The 19,556-nt window shown below is 41.1% G+C and overlaps 1 non-coding gene across 1 annotated transcript; it reads right to left on the reverse strand.

Moving 5' to 3' along the window:
* Window positions 1-15,910: 15,910 nt before the first annotated feature.
* On the reverse strand, window positions 15,911-15,982 carry Trnad-guc. Its single transcript has one exon. It is a non-coding gene; the product is annotated as a tRNA-Asp (tRNA).
* Window positions 15,983-19,556: the final 3,574 nt, after the last annotated feature.

Raw genomic sequence — 19,556 nt, forward strand, 5'->3', positions numbered from 1 at the left:
CTTCTTATAAGAAGAGTCAAGCGCTAAGAATTAACGTCAATTCGCGATCTGGAAAAAAAATTTTAAATTAAAATAGAATCAATAAAATGGAGGTGTTATTCAACTGCCTCTGAAATCGTTCACAGTTTTTTACTGCATGCACTGAGAGAAATTTTTAGTTCCGGTTACCGGTCAGTCCTCTACTATTTTCATTTTTTACCACGATCGAAAAATATAGTTCTAGGTAGAAAATGAAAATTAGTCCTCTAGCTGTTACCGGAAAGTCTATTATCCGTTAGATGACAAGGTTAGATTCGACGGTCATGGGTTATGTTACGTTTATTGAGATTGAATTAGTTTCGCGTTCGGCCGACTGTGGCGCTGTAGGTTTCTCTGTGTTGCCAACATATCTGTCTGGTGTAAAAAATTCACCGCAACAGATTCATTGTCCCCAAGTGTACGTACGTATGTTGTCAAGCTGATGTGAGACGCTTACTTAATGCTTGAATTACCTTGCATTTATTTGATTGCTGTTTTTTTTTTTTTTTTTTTTTTGCGCGCTTTATTCCTTTTGCTCATATTTCGCCAATAATATTCGAACCGCTCTTTCAATCATCGTAATTACGACGGGTTTTCGAGCATAATGAGTACATAATGTAATTCGTACTTACGTATCTCCTCCTCTTCGGTAATGCGCCGGTGCCTCGAGTAATGCTGGCGCTCGGCCGGTTCCGAGGTATTTATAATAAACGTAGGTACGTGTGCAGCGCAGCAGCTTCCTGGCGACAAAACGAGATCAAAAAGTTGAGGACGAAAGCGTGCGGGCTGCAGGTTGGATCGACCAGGTGATCCGGCAAACGGGGAAAGGCTGCTGGGTAGTGAAACGTAATGACGTCTGCCGCACGCGGATGAAGCCATTGACCGGTTCAAAACCGTACACGATTCTCCTTACGTATTCAATACCAATTTTCTTTGCCTAATTGCAATTCGAGAAATAAACATGCACCTGCGCTTAATCGATTATCGGAATCAATTCGCTCGCGGCTGCTGTTGTTCGATTTTCGAACACAGACGTTAATCTTGAGTACGGTGATTATTTTTTATCGCTCATTAGGCTCCTCCGGTTGTTGCAATCTACTGTTTAAAGTCACGAACATTTTTTAAGTCGAGAGATCGGGGAGTTCCAAACGAGTCACGTAGAACGGTGGACCTAAAATCTACCAAAATATACATTGCAATGTATTATTGTATCCTTTTTCTAGAGAATCGTTGAAATTTTATCAGGTTTTTGCGCATCTCCGATCGATCTCGAGACTTGTCAGAAGTTTTTGATGCATTTCGAATTCTGTATGAGTTTTAAACATTTCTGTTTGCCATTTGGAATTTGCGAATTTTGCACTTGGTCTTAAAATCCAGCAATCCGAAGAACCCCTGAATGTTATGAAATAGGTTTATGACTAAATTGGGTGAAATGCTTTTTCAATTCTTCGACTTTGATGAGATCCCGTTATCTGAATATGTTCACAATGAAAAAATCGTAACGTTTGGCCGATTTTATCGAATTAGTGCTCGTTTTGTTCGTAAAAGAATTTTCTACATATTTACAAAAACTAATTTTGGATAACGGTTGAATATTTTTTATTGAGACATTGGATTACTATTTACGACTCGTAATGATTTCATTGTTGATCTATTTTCAATCAACTGAGAAGCGAAATAGAAAACATGACTTATTGTTAGCATATTTGTAAAGAATTCAATTACGATCAAAATGAGCTGTATTTCATCAAAACCGTTGGAACGATTTGATTTTTTCTGGGATCTCTTCAATAAATGATCGATAATTTTGCTATTCTAGCTGAAATTAATGGTTTCGTGAAATCATTTCCGTTCCAAGAGAATGTTGTTTCAACTAAATTCAGCTCTATAAATTTCAGTTTCACACTGAGAAAAATTTAATTTGTAACAGTTGGAAAACTAATTTTCATTTTCTACCTAGAACCATATTTTTCGGTTGTGATAAAAAATGAAAATAATTAAGAGCTGAGCGGTAACCTGAACTAAAAATTTCACTCAGTGTGCACACCTCCGAACCTTCGTTAAATAATATTCTTGCCTCACCAGCTCCTCGACTGGTCTGAACGTTTAATTACATCCTAAACCACCTGTGACTTACGTATTTTTGATTGATTGATAGAAAGATTTAGTAAAAAAAATCTCAACCAAAGTGACATCAGATTTATCATCCGTCAATATCGATAATAAAATGAGCGATAATTTATTTCGCGAACGATCTTACTCCCGATTTCGCGACGTAGTCGGGACGGGAATCGAACGGCGTTCCCGATTCCAGGACTAATCCCGGGGAGTCCCCGCAGGCAGGGGGGCGGCGGATTCTCGCAGTGGGTGACCCGGCGGGACGGATCGGAGCTAGGTGTGCAGGATGTAAGAGACGCGGTCGCGCGCGAGTCGAGAACCCCTATCCGTTACGAGTGACGACGTTTTTACGATCGACGAGGATTGTAATTCAAATATTTATCCGGCGCGGTTCTTTTGGGCCTGGTTTACGCCCTGTACACCTACATTTACCCGACGCATGGTACACAGGAGTGGGACTCGGCCCCCCGTCGGCTCAGACCCGTACGTCATCCCCGGGGTGCGAACCCCGGACTCATCCTCTTATAACGGAAATTAGCCTCCTCAACATCGACCATAACTCGGGGTAAGCACCCAGCAAGGATACACGCTCTAATCGATGGATCCTGCTACGTCGATTCGTAATCAATCCGTGATCGTCTCACGGTTGCCACTAACGTACAGCGGGACATAAAAAATCTTAGCCATCTGTATTCTGACATCGTGAACAATGGAAATTGACTCAAACCGTAACCTCAAACCTCCAGCAAACTTCAATTCAAATTTCGCACACTTATCGTATCGACTCTGCAATTCGCCTCTATGACTAATGAGTACGTTACGAGACGTTGACTGTAGAGCGCAGTGAAAATTTTCCAGCATAACTTGTCTCCCGGAACGTTATTAGTTAATGACTTTCTCGGGTTATTAACCATCCGGTTTGAAAAAATGTAAAAAGAATTCGCAACACGAGACACGGCGAGGATAGTTTGTATCGGAGGCCGAAACCTGTCAGGGAGGCCGAGGAGGTCACCCGAGGAAGATGCCGTAAGTTGACACATACGTGCTTTACACGACTCCCAGGACCAAAGAGCCAAGTACGACACGTCGTAAAGTCGGCCCAAACTCCGGGGTATAATATGATACGTGTTTATTTATGGATGCGCGTATGAATGTGGGCACTGATTGGCTGAAAACGATTCGCGAGTTTGACCACCGCCAGGACTTGGGATTTATTGCTAATTTTCAGCTTCTCGATATTTGAAACAATCTATATTCAATTCAATTTTTCTGAGCGACTAAGAATCAGATCAACAATTTTCATTGCTTGTTTTCCTGGCAACAACATTTATTTTTTCACAATTTAATTGTAACCGCGTTTCTCGATTCATTCGACACATTCAGGAACTCGAGAAAACACAGCTAGAAAATCGCACGATCAAGCACCGAAGAAATTAAAATTATTGGAAGTATTATTTTGTTTTACAATCGTAACAGAAACCTTTCGAACTGTGGTGCCAAACTTTTTTTTAAAGAGGACTAAAATTTGCTGTAGTTTTTTGAGTCAAATGATTCGAGTCATTTTTTGTTATTGCGTCGACAAAGCGTTTAGCGAGTCTTACATCGACTCAAAAATTTACCTCCGGGCAATATTTTCTCCGAAAAGTAAAATTTTTTCAATGTAGACTTGGAAATACTTTTAAATCATGATTGAGGAACATTCGAGAACCTGAAAAATATCTCTATATTTAATTTTTAACAAAAAAAAATTAATTCACTGCTCGACCGGGGTTGTTTACATTCGATATATCAAGAAGCACTATCACGATCAGAGGTTATTAGGTGTACAGAGAGACCTGTAAACGTGTCGCACAGCGTGCTCAAGGGGTTATCTGGAATACAGTCCCTTGAAAGAGTGTAAAGATGCTTCAGGCCAGATCCCATCTGGTTTATGTTCGCCTCTAGCCGCAGGTCGTTCTCCAGGCGCAGCTTAGACCTGGTGCTCTCTCTCACTCTCTCTCTCTCTCTATCTCTCTCAGGAACTCTCAGAATTCGCGCTGTGTATGTCGAGTAGGTAACGCAGGCGTAAGGAATACCCTTCGCAGGGTAGCCCGAGAGTTAAATCAAAAAGCAATTAAAAGTAACTCAGAGAGTCTTATGTGAATAGGTCGTCTCGTAACTCCCGTCGACGCTAACATAAACTTTTCGATTCTGGGGAACTCCTTTGGTGCTCATCTCTCTCTCTTTCTCTCGCTACGTTTACGTTTACCGTGATCCTGCACTGCCGTATATTCGTATTCATGTACAGTAGAACCGTCCCAGCAACGTCCGACTGTCGCACGCCCCCCACTCCGATCCCAGATTTGCGCATTCTGGGTGCGCGCGCGCACAAAAGCATCTCTTGAGTCAGCCGAACGTCAGTCGCGCTGGAGACTTTGTTGGACTGATTTCGCTTTCGCTCTCTATTTCTGTTTCATTTACACAAGTGGAGTCATATTTTGTTTGAATAAATTCAGTCAAGTTGTAATTGTTTTTTGAAAAAGTGAATTTCTTACGATTACTTGGGTCTCGTAAGATTCCAAGTTGCTGATCTATCACCTTAATTCCGAGACTCTCTTGTTCTCTTGACAAAAATCTTTGAAATTGTGATTAGGTCTCTTTTGACGGAGTCATTTCTGAAAAAAAAAAAAAAAAAAACGATCGATATGTCATTTTATAGATGCTCTTTTATCTGAATTAATTATCTGTATGTGAAATATGAAAATTCTCTCGCCGACGAAAAAATTATGTTAAAAATTAAAATCTTCAACTAAAAGAGGCCGAGTTTTCTTTTCTTCTAGACTACATTTTACCGATTTCCCTACCGCATGTAGGACCCGCAAAGAATGCCGGAATCCTTTTGCGTCTGTGGTTGTGATCGAGGCGTCCGAGTGTAGTAAGCGTCGATAATTAATGCGACGAAGGAAAAAAAAGAGATGAGAGAGAAAAATTCAAGCTGCATCGTGGCTGCGTTCATAACCGCCACGTAGGATCATCAATATTCGTAGGAGGTGAATCGAGCACGAGAGCACAGGACTCGGAACACCTAGATCCCAGCGGGTGACACGGCCGACCAGGTCCCACCTCCGACAGCCACCCTCTCTCGCCTACGTCGACTTGTTACAAACATCGAACTTACTAATTCCACCGACTAGAATTAGCTGTTACCGGTTGCCCTAGACATACCGAAGTAAACGGACCCTAATGCCTTGTAAATCCAATATCATCTCCTTCCTCGAACCGTGTTCAAACAGCCTCGACGACCGGCTTTCAAACGATCGGACACGTGACTCTGTATCTATTTCTTGGAATCGGATCCGCTGTGTTGCATCAGTTTTCATTAAGTCAGGATCAACTGCAATTTACGATGATAAATATATGACGGCTCTGATTAAAAATCGTTATCGAATCGTAACGATCCGTGGTGAAAAATCATTGACCACAAATTGCATTCGGACATGATGGAACGGATTTGAGAATGAAAGTTCAATGAAAAAGTTCATTTTCTATTAACCGATTTATCCGTACCGATCGATCGTGTCTTCGCCAGGTTTTACTTCAAAATTTTTACTTATTCGCTAACTTATAAACTTTTCGCAATTTCATAGAGAATTAGTTCAAGAAATCGGCAATCTCTTTAGCCGATCGCAGCCTCTCATTTACCCCATATATCGATTATAGCGACAGAAAATTAACGTATGTCCGAATTACATCTGGGCAGTTGTCCAGTGATCGTTGGACATCGCAAACGCACCGGTCATTTAATCAGGCTATTTAGCTAGCGCCGATGTCGTCGCGAATTAGCCTTGCGAAGAAAAATGCTCATTGATCGGTATCGATAAGCCGATCGAGGCTGCAGGCTGCACGAGCCTTTTCGCCCTTCCGTCGCTCTCTCGAACTCCTTCCTCTTCCGTCCTTCGAGGAAGAAGCGAGACAGGCGCAGTGCCATCGGTCCGTTATTACGATGCCCAATTTGTGCGCCGATCCTATAACGATATACGTCCTTCGACTTGAGATCCGCCGCATATCATTATAAACGCCGCGACTTCCCCGCAACCATCAGCGCGTGCCGATTCGCCGCCGCTGGCAAAAATTTCGCGACTCGTTACTTACCCGGCGTTCGATCGATGATCGGGGCCCCGCAGCGTCGTCGGTCCCAAAAATTCCTGGCCCCTCATTCCCTGGAGGAGATTTTTCGACGATTTCTTCGTAACCTATAATTATCGGTGAATTCTGATCTGATTCAACCTTTGTGTGTAAGTTTGCCTGTGTTTTGCGGATAAAAAATAATTCAAAAAAAAAAAAAAAACAATTATGAAAAATACGAACTAACAAATGAAAAATTATTCTACTTAATTCGAACGTAACTTTGATACGAAGTGTTTTTCATGTTCGAATGAGGTGCGAGGGGCGAGAATAACAGGAAGAAAGGCACGCCGCGTACACGGGTATAAACAACGGGGGCCCATTAGGCGTCGGTTTTATCGTACGATCAGGTGAAATTGCTTCCAAGTGAAAAAGCAGTCGATAAAGAGCGACACACCGCAGTCGGGAATCGGGCCGGCCTGAATACTTGGCTCTGGATACCCCCTTGATAAGACTTGATACTTTTATTTGAGGGATCTACCGAGGCACCGCAGACGACTATAACGAGAAGAGAGGAGAAGAAGCCGCCCCTCTCCCGAAGTGCTGCACCTGCCACGAAACAGGCCCGTATGTTCCATTCCCTCCTTTTTCGTTATTTATACATTTAGCCTTTTTGTCTCTCTTTTATATCTCCGTCGCTCGTGTCGAGTCTACCGCGCGTATCGTGTATACGCAGGTATATTCTTGTATGTTAACGCGAGTACACCTCGAGCTAGAACTGCAATTTTTAACGACTTTGGCCAAATCGTCAGAGGGATAAGCGATGCAATAGCGACATAGGGATCGCTGAATTTTGACCAAGGTGTTTGTTTCGATGGTTCTTTTCTCGTAACGTGTGTTATGCGGATTCATTCGCACTGCATCCTGTTTCGCGCTATAACTCTTGATGAAAAATAGCGACAAGTGGTGGTTTTTGATAACGTTGATGAGGCCGGTCGAAAAACTTTAAACCGGGATGCGTTTCGAGTCTATAAAACATTGAATAACGATTTTTTTTTTAATTTGTTTATCAAATAACTCTAAAACTACACGACCGATGAAATCTAGAATTTAGTCAGTTCTGAGAAAAACTGCTTTGATTGAAACTGATCCGTTAATCCAATTTCGAGATATAATACTTATTTATTTTATTGTTGTTTTTTTCAAAGATTTCAATCGAATAAGTTGTGAAATATTTGTCCGATCATATCAAAAAGCGAATCAATTCCGAGTTCAGAAAATCTCCGTCGGTTGAAACAAAAATCATCCAAATCCGTTGATCCGTTCTACGGATATGGTCGAACAAAAATTTGATCACACAAGCACAAATTCCGACGTCCGTTCGAAAATGGTCGGAGGTAATTTTCTAGAATGGTAAAACGTGAAGATCTAGTGAATACTCAATTTGATATTTTTAGGGTGATTGTAGTAACTTCCCTTGATCTTTTTCTTTTTTTGAAAGAAGTAAAAGAAGCAAGTAGTCGAAAAAAATTCAAAGTGTTTACGTATGAATATGGTAAATTTCGAAGATTGGTACGAACAATTATAACGATATAAATAATAATACAGATGATCAATTATTATAATTACCATCGAATAACAGTTGTTATGAGACAAGTTCGTTGAGTGTATATGTATAAATTGAGCACGCGGATGACTGTGACCAATGAATGAATTTGGAAACCCGTTTCTTTCAGTTTCTTTATTTTCATTTTCTTCCGCCTTCGTATTTGGGAACCACTCATTAATTCGTACACATAGTGAATTCCTAACGACTGCACGTTCCGTCGTCTGCTAAAATTTTATGCGCACGCTCTCCAATACAAGAGCAACTGTTTGCCAGGGAAACCAACCGTCAAAAATTTAGATGACAGTCCGCCGGGATGCAAATAACCTGAAATATTTTTCTGTCAATGTTTTTGAGGCTAGAGACGGTTGGTCACCCTGGCAAACAGTCGTTATTGAAATGTAGCGCATGCGCGCTAAATTTCAACAGACGACGGGCCATGCAGCCGTTAGAAATTCACTCTGCGTACACCTATCAAACCACAAGCCTCGGGTCTTCTTGCATGCGTTTCTATTCGGTTATTTACGGACGTTTAATGATTATTCATCGCGGCAGATGCGGTATAGCTATACCTTTCCGTGTTTCATCCCCGACGGAGGCATTATGCTAGGATGCACCCTGAACGGTGAGACGGCGTTACCCAGGATTTAACGGGCGCGCGTTACATCGAATAACAACGAAAATTATAGAATTCGTTTTTTTCTACATACCATTATACTAAACTCTTCTGGTTTTCTACCGTTCTGTTCGATTCTTTACGTCATATCACACAATTGTACAAGCATGTATCTAAAAGCAAACCGGTTAACAAACACGAACGTGTGTTTCGACTCGGTGTTACGCCGGGTTGTAGTCTGTATTAATCATCCACGAATTCTTTTTTTTCTATATACAATGTAGACGTTGAAACTAACGATAAAACATGTAATTTTTGATTCCCTCTTGTCGATAGGTGTGTGAATATAAATATGTATCCATGTTCAGAATTTGTATGAAAAATAATTGTCGAGTACTGTTTTCAACAGGGTAAGATGTTCTTCAGCTGATAAAAAATTATCATAAATTATAAACCGTCACTTTTTCGTCTTAGATTCTTGTTTTATTTTCAAATACCAAACAATGAATAACGTATATTACGATGAATTCAAGCTGAAACAAGGGTTAAAATTTTTTTTGCATAGTTCTTCCGAAGGGTAACGGGATTGGGAATAAATCTTTGAGGGATGCTTTAAAAATTTTCTACGTTTCACAATTTTTTTGTATGAATATAAATTTTATACAAATACGAATAAGCAATACGAACAATCTTTCTCTAAAAATGAAATATACGTTTATTATTTTACACATGCATAAAACGTGGATATTTCTTACAGTCAAGAGAAAAATAAATCCAACTTTTCGAACAATAAATTGCAAAACGCATCAATCTGTTCCTTGAACAATTATTTTCCGCGCACAGTCACGAGTGAAATGTTTTTTTTTATGTCAGTAAGAAGAAGAAAAAAAATAAATAAAAATAAGCGTCCCTTTTTCTTCTGGTTTCTTTGTGCCTTTTTCGCTCTATAATCCGGACCTAGACGTAAAAATACTTAATTGGAATCCGGTCAGTGGAGCAGGTTTCGCAAGTATCGTGCAAGCCTCAGGAGTCAGGAGACTCGAATAACGGACACACGTTCATATTATAAGGGCGTGCACTTATGCCCACGAAGAAGAGAGCAGTGGTGCGAAGACGTCCTTGCTCATCGGCGTGCGTGCGGTTGGACAGTCAAGAACCTCCGTGTCCTGGCGATGAGGAACGACACGCACTGGAACATTTCACCTGATCCTCATCTGCCGGGACAGGGATTCGGATATTGAACAGTCGCGCCTCTGTATTCGATTTGAAACTGATGAATAACCGAAAAATCGAATCCGCAGAGCAATGTTACCGCAATCTACTGATTCACGGTTTGAACTCCGCTTTGAACAAGAGCTCGTCAACTCTTCCGAGCGTCTTGATTTTTCAAAAACTTTAATTGAAGAAGAGAATTAAAAAAGTGTGTTCTCGCCCTTGTTTTTTTTTTTTTTATTTTTGGCAAAAAAATTTTCTCCACTAAATATATTCTGTGCCACAGTGCGTTAAATTTTATTTTCGTCCAATCTTGAGGCTATCGATTCAATTAGATTCCATGACTTTGAATACATTAACACAGAACTGAATAATTTGTTTTGTTTTTTTTTTTTTTTTCTTGTGTTAAATTGCGTTGCATTCCACGAGCTTCTTCGGCATCCGTAAATCTGACCAATATTTCAAAGTCATCTTACAAGGGTACGAGAAAAGATCAGGCAACACTGTAGTTTCAAAAAAAGGTAGGAAAAAAAACACAGAATCGCTCGGGTGATTTTTTTCCGCCTCCGTTTCGATGCTCTAACTTTTTCACTTTTCATCCCTGATATTTTGAGGATTCGTGAATTTTTTTTTTTCATTCCCGGCGCAGATTGAAGAAGTTAGACGAACGGTCGGCTGGATCGGTTGGCCGGATTTAATATAATTGCGTTTTTACAATCGCGTCAAATAAATCCAAACTTGAATCACGAGACGTGGCTCACGCCATCTACATAAATTCTAAGTCCATATCGGCCACTTTGATTTTGATATAGTATATCTGAATGTGTGTGAGTGATATTCATTAATGCCTCAACCTTACAGCTAACTTGTTTTCGTTCCGAAACAAAATGCTGCTTCGATTCTGTACGAATTATATGACTAGCGATGCAGTCGGCGTGAGAGAATGGGAGTCATTGTCACATAATTCGTATAGAATCGAACTCGCATTTTGTTTCGGATCGAAAACAAGTTAGCCGGAAGGTTGAGGCGTTAACTCGTTAAAGCTCAGGAAAAAAACTGGGTTAAAGAGCATCAAACTAACTATTCCATTCATGGTGAAACGAAAAAATAAAATATACGTATTTTTTCTTGCGCCATTTGCAATTGTTTATAAAAAAATTATGGAAGCAAATTATACTCCGATGAAGAAATGTCGCACAGGCTTAGTTCATCGTTTTTTCCCATAGAATCGATTGGTGCAGTCAGTTTTTCAACTTCCACTTTTTCACTCTCATATGAATGGAATAGTTTGATGCCATTCAACCCAGTTTTGTCCTGGGCTTTAATTGGTTAATAAATATTACTGTAAATATAATACACAGGTAAATCGACGAATTGTTTGAAGTTCCTTGATACAGGCGCTTTCGCGACTATTGTACTTAGTTCAAATCTCTCACCGACTGATTTGTGATTTCTTCACCAACAGATAAAATGAAAAATTGAAATGAAAACAGGGCACAAATAAAAATACTAATAATCGTTAGAAAACCGAAGCGTCAGATTCGCTTCTTTGCTTGATAGAAGTTGACGGTAACCTGCAGAATTTTATTATTATTCTAAATCACGTATCGTGCAAAATACATGCGCAAAACTGATCGAAGAGTTTTGAAAAAGAATCGCACATATACTTTTCGATATAAGTGAGATAATTACCGGAATATCCTATACGGCAAAAACAGTAAAACTGCAGCCATCGTAATTGCATATTGCATCGGAACATTTCTGCAATCTATATTAGCGCTATTAGCAATACGTACTTCGGTTTACTTTTTGCACACCATTTCCTGCATACAGTTATACCTACTATCTATACCTCCTTCGGTGTACATGCAATAAATAATTCCGTCATCCGGGTGTACGGCTACAGCCGATGTCAAGTTGTCTATTCAACACTCTGTAATAAACCCAGGCTAATTACCCATGAAGTGTCAGCATGTGGACACCCAGTCGATGCAAAGTTACATTTCGTTATTAATCATTCCCATTTTTTAGACGCTGGATAGGAAACTTATAAAACCGTTGACACGTTACCTTTGTTCTTTGCTCCTTCCATTTCTTTTTTTTTTTTTTTATTATTATTTTTAAATAAAAATTCAATCAATTCAACGAAAGCTTTCTGTTCTTCTTACGTTTCAATGTTTTTGCAAAATATTTCATCATCTTTCTCCAAACTTTGGAAAGCCAGTGCGTAGCAGTGTGACTAAATCGACAGAGATCTTTGTTTATACATGCGTAATTTAGCAAAATTATAAAACTCGAACACGATGGAAGATCGATGATTTTCTCTCACTCTCCGACCGCGGGCAAATAACTGAAGGTAGTTTCACACAACAACGATGCACACGTACGTAACACATTGATGCAAAGCTATGCGGAGGGTTTTAACGTAGTTTCGTGCGTGCTGCACTTTCTGCAGGCGTTTCTCATCCATAATTTAGTTGTGGAAAATATGAAATATTTTCTAGCAATGCCAGATAACACGGTTTGAAAAACTAATGATCCCAGTGATGGATCGCCCGTTAAACGTAGAATCATCCACCCTGGTTGCACCCTATTCGTATACCTACACGTATTCGAGTATCGTCACATGCACCGTACCATCCTTGTACGAATCGCTTTACAAGCCTGCGATGGATCGAGTTCGTTATATTTGCATTCCGAACGAAAAAAAATAAATAAATAAATCACATGTATTAACAACGGCGCGCAAAGCTGACATTTGCATTCGTCAAAAAAAAAAAAATAAAAAATTCCTCTATGCCGTCCATGATATACATTAACATATTACAAATCATCCATGAGGCCAAATTGTGTAATACTGTTCGGAAAACAACAACTAGTAAGAGAAATTTTTAGTTGCGGTTACCGCTCAGTCCTTAACTATTTTCATTTTTTACCACAATCGAAAAATATAGTTAAAAAAAAAAAAAAAAAAAAAAAATTCCAAAACCGTCGAAGAAGAGAGGTTCTTCTTATTTCAACGGACAGACATATAATATACGAATAGAAAATTCGTTTAATTCCCGCGACCGAATACAGAAACGTTATCGAGTTCGAGGCGAGTGCCGGGCAGCCTAGCGACAGGCGCAGCCCCGGAAACCCCCGCCACTCGAGGTAGGCGCAAATTTACCCGGAAGTGGGGGTAAAGGAGGGAATTACTGTGGTACCTCCCACGCCACCTACGCCCTCGCGTACTGCAGGTCGACTAGGACTGCAAACGCCTCGCGACGAGTCGGTAAACGATGAGGCAAAAAAAAAAAATGTTTTTTATTCGCACACGAGCACATCCCGACCGCCTTGGCAGTTTTTCATAACCTCTTATTTTTTCTTGTTTTCAATTCGCCAAGTCGATCGGGGCGATCGCTGTTCGAAAATTGGACGGCACGTCCAACCGGATATCGGGATCAGGTTGTTTGCTTGGTATACGCCAATACGCCTCCGTATTAAATATTGAACAATAAAACATCGTCGGGTCGACAATGCGATGATCGTATCGTTTGTACCGGTGCTTTTAATAACCGGGTGTCCGCCCACGGTGCAATGCACTTCGGGAATAAACGCTCCTGTACGTCATGTCATCGGGCAGATAGGAAAGTGCAGATAGCCGTCTCGTTCGGTGTACCTAGGTACTAACATCCACTCCGGCATTGCCAATGAACTATTCTATATCACACCCATCGTGTGTCGCAGGATCTGCAGGAACATGGCGCTGAGTGTAAAGAGGAGAAATCGATCGAAGATAACCTCGCGCGATTTATGTAATTCATGGAAATGAAACTTATGGCCGCTGATTCGTTTCGTAATCATTTGCTGCACTCTTGCGGAGTCTTAATTTCATCGCGAATCACTTCGAATCACTTGAAGTTTGATGTCGAGTGTGGTATTTTTAAGGGGTTACTGACATATTGCAACGAATAATATTTGTTAATGCGTAATAGACTTTTACATTTTTTCACATTACGCGTCTCACCACGAACGACGTCGGCCATAGAAGGTTGGTGACGCAGAGAGGGTGTCTCGTACACAAATGTGTCTAACTCGTCTGTCGGACCTTGATCTAACTATTTTGCGTCTTGACCACGAAGCAGTCAGTCGGCAAGTAACGGAGTCACTTTTCGGTCCGTAGAGTAAATCGTTTCGTTGATCAGTGGATCTGAGTGAAATATCGGTAACCCTGAAGTTCGGTTATTCAGAATAAACTTAATAAGGTATCGAGGTACTTCAAGCTGATATAAAATCCTTTGGAATCCCAAGCAGCTCAGAGTTTCTTTCATGACTAAAATATCCGATCGGCAAAGTATTTGACCCTGGGTTGAACCCGATAGTAGAAAACACGGTTCTGTAGCTGCAGTTACATACCGGTATGATATGTAATAAATACCCGCGGTGAATAGTGTGAGCTCCTTTTCATTCCACGTTTGGACTGACGTCGAAACGACGCCTTTATGTGCCGTTAATTAGTTCCTGTACTCGTACCGATCGTTCGGCTCTTGTAAGTAGGTTGTAATAGTAGGAAACTAGTCTGCGGAGCCGATCGAGTTAGAACTATGCGTTGCGATATTCGTACAATGCGGATACTTGTGTATTTATAGCACGTGTGTTTGTGCATCTGCGTGTGTCGAGTACAAACCTTGACGGTAATTTACGCACCAAGGGGTAATTACCGCGCAATCAAACTGTCAAAAGGTGAACTCTGACCCGTAACGAATTGACGGTTGTGCAGCGGGGCCTTGTGCAGCCGTCTTATAACACACTCCGAACTGCTCTCCTGGCGTAGCTTTGCCATATTATAACTACGTATGCCTCTGTGAGATGGTGCGCGAGTGTGACACGTATTGTACCTTGTACGTCTAGCTAGGCTTACAATTATTTATTTCTTTATTTATTATTGATCATGGAGATAATTCCCCTTTTGATCACAAATCCCAAAAATTTTTTATTTATAACATAATACAAGTAATGGTAATAATAAAAATAATAATAACCATAAACATAATGCTAATTAAAATGTAATAGCTATAATTATGACTATAACTATAATCTCAAACATTAAGCAATCTCAGACATTTTTTTTTTTTTTGCAATCAATATCTTATCATAATCAAACACTTAAATCGTACTGACTTTTTCGATTTCTAATAAATGCAGAGAGGAACGTCACTGAGTTTTTACAAGTGCGGAATTTTGTTATACTGTATATGTTTAGTCTGTGACCTTTTTCGTCGGGAAATGACGAATTATTACCCAAGACTCAAAATTTAACAATTGCCATTTTTGCCAATGTTTTACTTCAGGTACTTGATGTGGGTACCTTGGTTTGACTTCACCGAGCTTGATTCAATCAGTGCTCAGGTTATAAATGACAGTAATTTCAATTTTGTCGTGAATTTTCATTAGTTTCATTCGATATCTCATTCCAGCAATAATAATTTAACGGTTCATACTCGTAATAATAAAAGTTAAATCTTGAAATATGTGACATTGGCTTTGGTCTATAAAGATAAATTCAATTAGTACCAAAGATTTGATAGATTTTCAACGTGGATTAATCCACTTACATGTTTTTATCAGCACAACGGCATATACTTGAGTAACGTGTTGAGAAAATTATAAACATTTATTTTATGCTGTATAATGATACGCCCTTTGGTAGTGACGCAGTGTGGGGGTTGAGTAATGTGCGATATCACGTTTAGATGACGTATGGATGCAGACGGTGAGATTTATTCTAAGACGATTGTTAGAATTGGAAAACATGGTACAGATTAGAAAAAAGTTGGTACATTTTTTATTCCGTAATCAGGTCAGACGCTTGATAATACAACTTAGAAGAAGTAGAAATAATTTTTTAATTTTTTATTTCACATTACTCTAAACTATTGTTGTAATCTTATTACACGGCTATTTCTCAAAAAAAAAAAAAAATACAACAAGGCAAAGAAACGATATAACAGCTATTTTGCAATTGCAAATGTCATTGTCAGTTTACTTAATGTATTGTTTATTTTGTTTTACTCCGGTGAATATGTACTTGAAAAAAGAAATTACATGACGTATCGACATCTGTTTTAAAAGGGACGAACTGAACGATACATGCAAAATAATTTGATTACAAGATTCTCTGTCTTGCAATGTCATGTTTGATTCTGTACAAATAATCAGATCATTCTGATTGTAAAAAAAATTTAAAAATTAACCTCCCCGGCGGGGAATCGAACCCCGGTCTCCCGCGTGACAGGCGGGGATACTTACCACTATACTACCGAGGACATGTCAAACATGTAATTGAAGACTTTTTTCCCCACTTCTAACCTATCAAGGCAGAGCGCATTCAAGTGCTATAGAGGTAAAATGAATATTACCTAACTTCAAATCAATCCCTGTTTACAGAGGTTGATGCGTAGAGACAAATCATGGGTCTCTGTGTATATAACGCACTAGAGGAAGATGAACCGACGATGAGTTACGTGTATAAAATAATCACTCGATGAAATCTCGATTTTTTGTCACGTTTTTTTCTAATGCGGTCATTTCGAGACGGAAAAAACATTTAGAAAACTGTTCTCCCCGGCGGAGTTGTAGGTTAGGTTAGATATTTTTATTCCCAGACCTATTTTCCGCAGCTTTCGGTCATTTTTCTGGATATCGTCGTCTGATCGGTAAATCAAAACGAGCAGTTTTTGCGAGATAAAGTATAAAAAAAAAGACAAATACTCCGGCCACGAATCAACGCGTATATTCCTTTCAAAAAATAAAAAAAAATCCTCCCCGGCGGGGAATCGAACCCCGGTCTACCGCGTGACAGGCGGGGATACCACTATACTACCTGTTCGACTACCGTAGAGGACCGACGTATTTTTCCCCGCGGCCAAACGAAAAAATCGGTTACGCGTTTTTTTCCAATTTGGGTTGGGAAAAAAATACAGAAGGTGACTTGGAACGAGTACAAGTGTCGATGAGATAAAAAACCAGTGCGAGACGTGAAGTACCCGGGTGCATTAAGGCGCACGAGAGATCACAATTTGATCTACAGTGATCGTAGAAATAAGTTTGTGGAAGCGGGAAGGTGCTGGAGGTCTATCTAGGTGAACATCAAGATGTAGTAACGGCAGAGGACCATCAGAATATGGCCGAAATGATCCTCGCAAGAACGGGAAAAGTGAGGACAGCCCTGGCTGTGAAAGTCAAGGTGGGCAAGCTGAAACGAGACCAGAGGGACGTAAGGCAACCGACATCAGCCCCACAACCCTGGAACCAGGAGGAGGTGAGAAGGCTAGTTACTAGCTTCGTGGAAGTGGAGGGGACCACGAAAATCCAGAAAATCCGGAATATTATAGGGCAATTCACAAGAACCGAAAAAGCCATTGCCACCAAACTTCGAGAGGAATTTCCGTCAATCTATCACGAAAGGGAATCCCCGAAGAATGGATCAACGACATGGGTGAGAGAGAGCTAGAACATGAGCAAAACGATGAGGGAGAGCTCCCAAATCAAATTCATATTCATAATGAATAAATGCATCATATAAGCAGCGAAGGCGACGGTGAAGATTATACTAGGAAGGCCCAACACCAGGACGGAACCTTAAGATACACACCAAAGAAGAGAAGAAATGTGATACAAATGCCAAAAAGAAGATTATTGTACTATTAAATGTTATGTTTTGCAGAGTCTAAACAAATGGATATGTATAAATGTTACTAGGTACAATAAATAAGAATATACTACCAAAAACTGAACAATCAAGTGAATAGCAGTTCTGTTCGTGAAAAACGGCGACCTGGACCCAACGAGAACTAGACATCGTTCGAGAATACCTCCAAGAACATTCAGAGGCCATCAGAAGTAAGGATGTCACCAGGGTGCAGGTGAGAATCCGCAGTCAGATCGGCAAAATTAGATCTGAAGCCGGAGTGAAGAAGAAGATGGGCTAAGTGTGGCGTTTACGACGCAACCTGCAGCGAGCGGCGAACGCAGTCGCCGAGAAGTGGACTGACGAAGAAACCGCGAGGTGGTAAGATTCCGGAACAGCCGGGGGGCGACAAAGAAAGCGAGAATTCTCTGGCTTATCGACGAGTTCCCCGGACGATCCGGAAAGGCAATCGCCATGAAACTCCGGATCGAATTCCCAAACATCTACCATCAAACAGAGCCCCGGCGCGAACAACCAGAAGGCGCGGGCCAAACACCACCGATGACACGCGACGAAATCGCACAAGAACTGCCTGACCTGCCCCCCCCCCCCCCCCCCCCCAGGGCCTGTTGATATTCCCCCCTGTTGATATACCGGACAAATTGCGAAAACAGTTTGCCCTCTTATACAGCAAAGCGAGGAGTCACAACAAGCCCCGAGGGAAAATCAAGAAGATCCCGACGCACACAAGCACAGAGCTCATTAAGCCAGTCGATGCCCTACTCGCTGATACCACCAAGCGGATCACAGCAGATGAGCGTTAGCCGGTGAGAGTGAAAATATTTTGCTCTACCGCGGCTGTGTACTCTGACGACCTTCTGCTGTCGCAGGTCGCGAATCGCAGAATGACAACAACACCGCCGAGATATGTATATACCGAAAAGAAGGTAAATAGACTCGAAAAGCGTCTGAAAGCGGCAGAAGAAGATGATATCCAAGGAAATCAAGCGGAACAAAATGACCCCCTCGCAATATATTAGGGTCGGAGAGGAGGGGTTGAAATTCCTGCGAGCCAAAGCCGAGATACTGAAAGTGCGTGCGGAAGTGTTTGGGGTGAGGGAGAACTTTAACAAAAAACCCTCTGCTAATGTCATCCAAAAGAAAGGGGAAGGGTTTGAACGGATCCTAAGCGTACCGAAGAACTGTACCGCGAGATATGTGCAGAGAATCCGGACACCCGAACCCCGGTATTCGACGCGTGGCTAGATAAAGTAAGGGAGTACAGGGATGCGAACGCCTGTGAATCGGTGGACCAGAGCGAGATCGAGATATTGACGATGGTAGCGCTGACAGCTGCTGCACCGTGGAAATCACCAGGAGTGGATGGGGTTCCTGCGGGCGTTTACAAAATCTTGCCCACCGCGAAGAAGATCTTGGGCAAGCATGTGTCCCAGCTTGTGTGCGGCGAGGTGCCGATTAACGAACAGGACGTGAGGGGCAGAATTATCCTTATATATGAAACAGGTGATCCCGAAGATTCTAGAAATTATCAGCCGATTGCCGTGTTGAACACGGAGTACAAGATCATGACGGCGACGATCGCGGCGATAATCAAGGAGCAGATCCCAGGGTGGATGATCCCACCTACAGGATACTACCTGTACTACCTTCAGAGAGGGCGGATGCGCTCTTTTGTCGTGGCCAGTAAGGCAGAATACGAATTCGTTTTTACCGAGTTGGGGTGACAAAAAATTGCAGAAGGTTGTTTTGCATAGACATAAGGCATCGAAGTATAAAACTCAAGTAAATGCCAAAGTGTCTGGGTGCCTTAACACGCACATTTTTATGTTTAAAATCAGTTGTGTGTTTAAAATCAGTGAGTCATGGCAAAGTGGAAGCCGGACGAAATTGAGGCCCTGACCGAGTACCTCCAACAACGTCAGGAGGGACTCGCCTCAAGGGACCATGAAAAAGCTGCAAAGATAATTCTCCAAAAAACCAGGAGAGTAAGAACAGCATTAGCTGTAAAAATGAAAGCAGTTGCTTTGAGAAGAAGGGAGAGAAGGGCACCAGCCCCACAGCAGTGGACGTAAGAAGAGACTCGAAGCGTTGTTATTGCATTTGTAAACGAGGTTGGAGGTTCTAAAACGGAAAAAATAAGATCAATCGTCAACCAGTTCAATAGAACGGAAAAAGCAATAGCAACGAAA

This window comes from Neodiprion lecontei, chromosome 5 (genome assembly GCF_021901455.1).
Source record: "Neodiprion lecontei isolate iyNeoLeco1 chromosome 5, iyNeoLeco1.1, whole genome shotgun sequence".
NCBI lineage: Eukaryota > Metazoa > Arthropoda > Insecta > Hymenoptera > Diprionidae > Neodiprion > Neodiprion lecontei.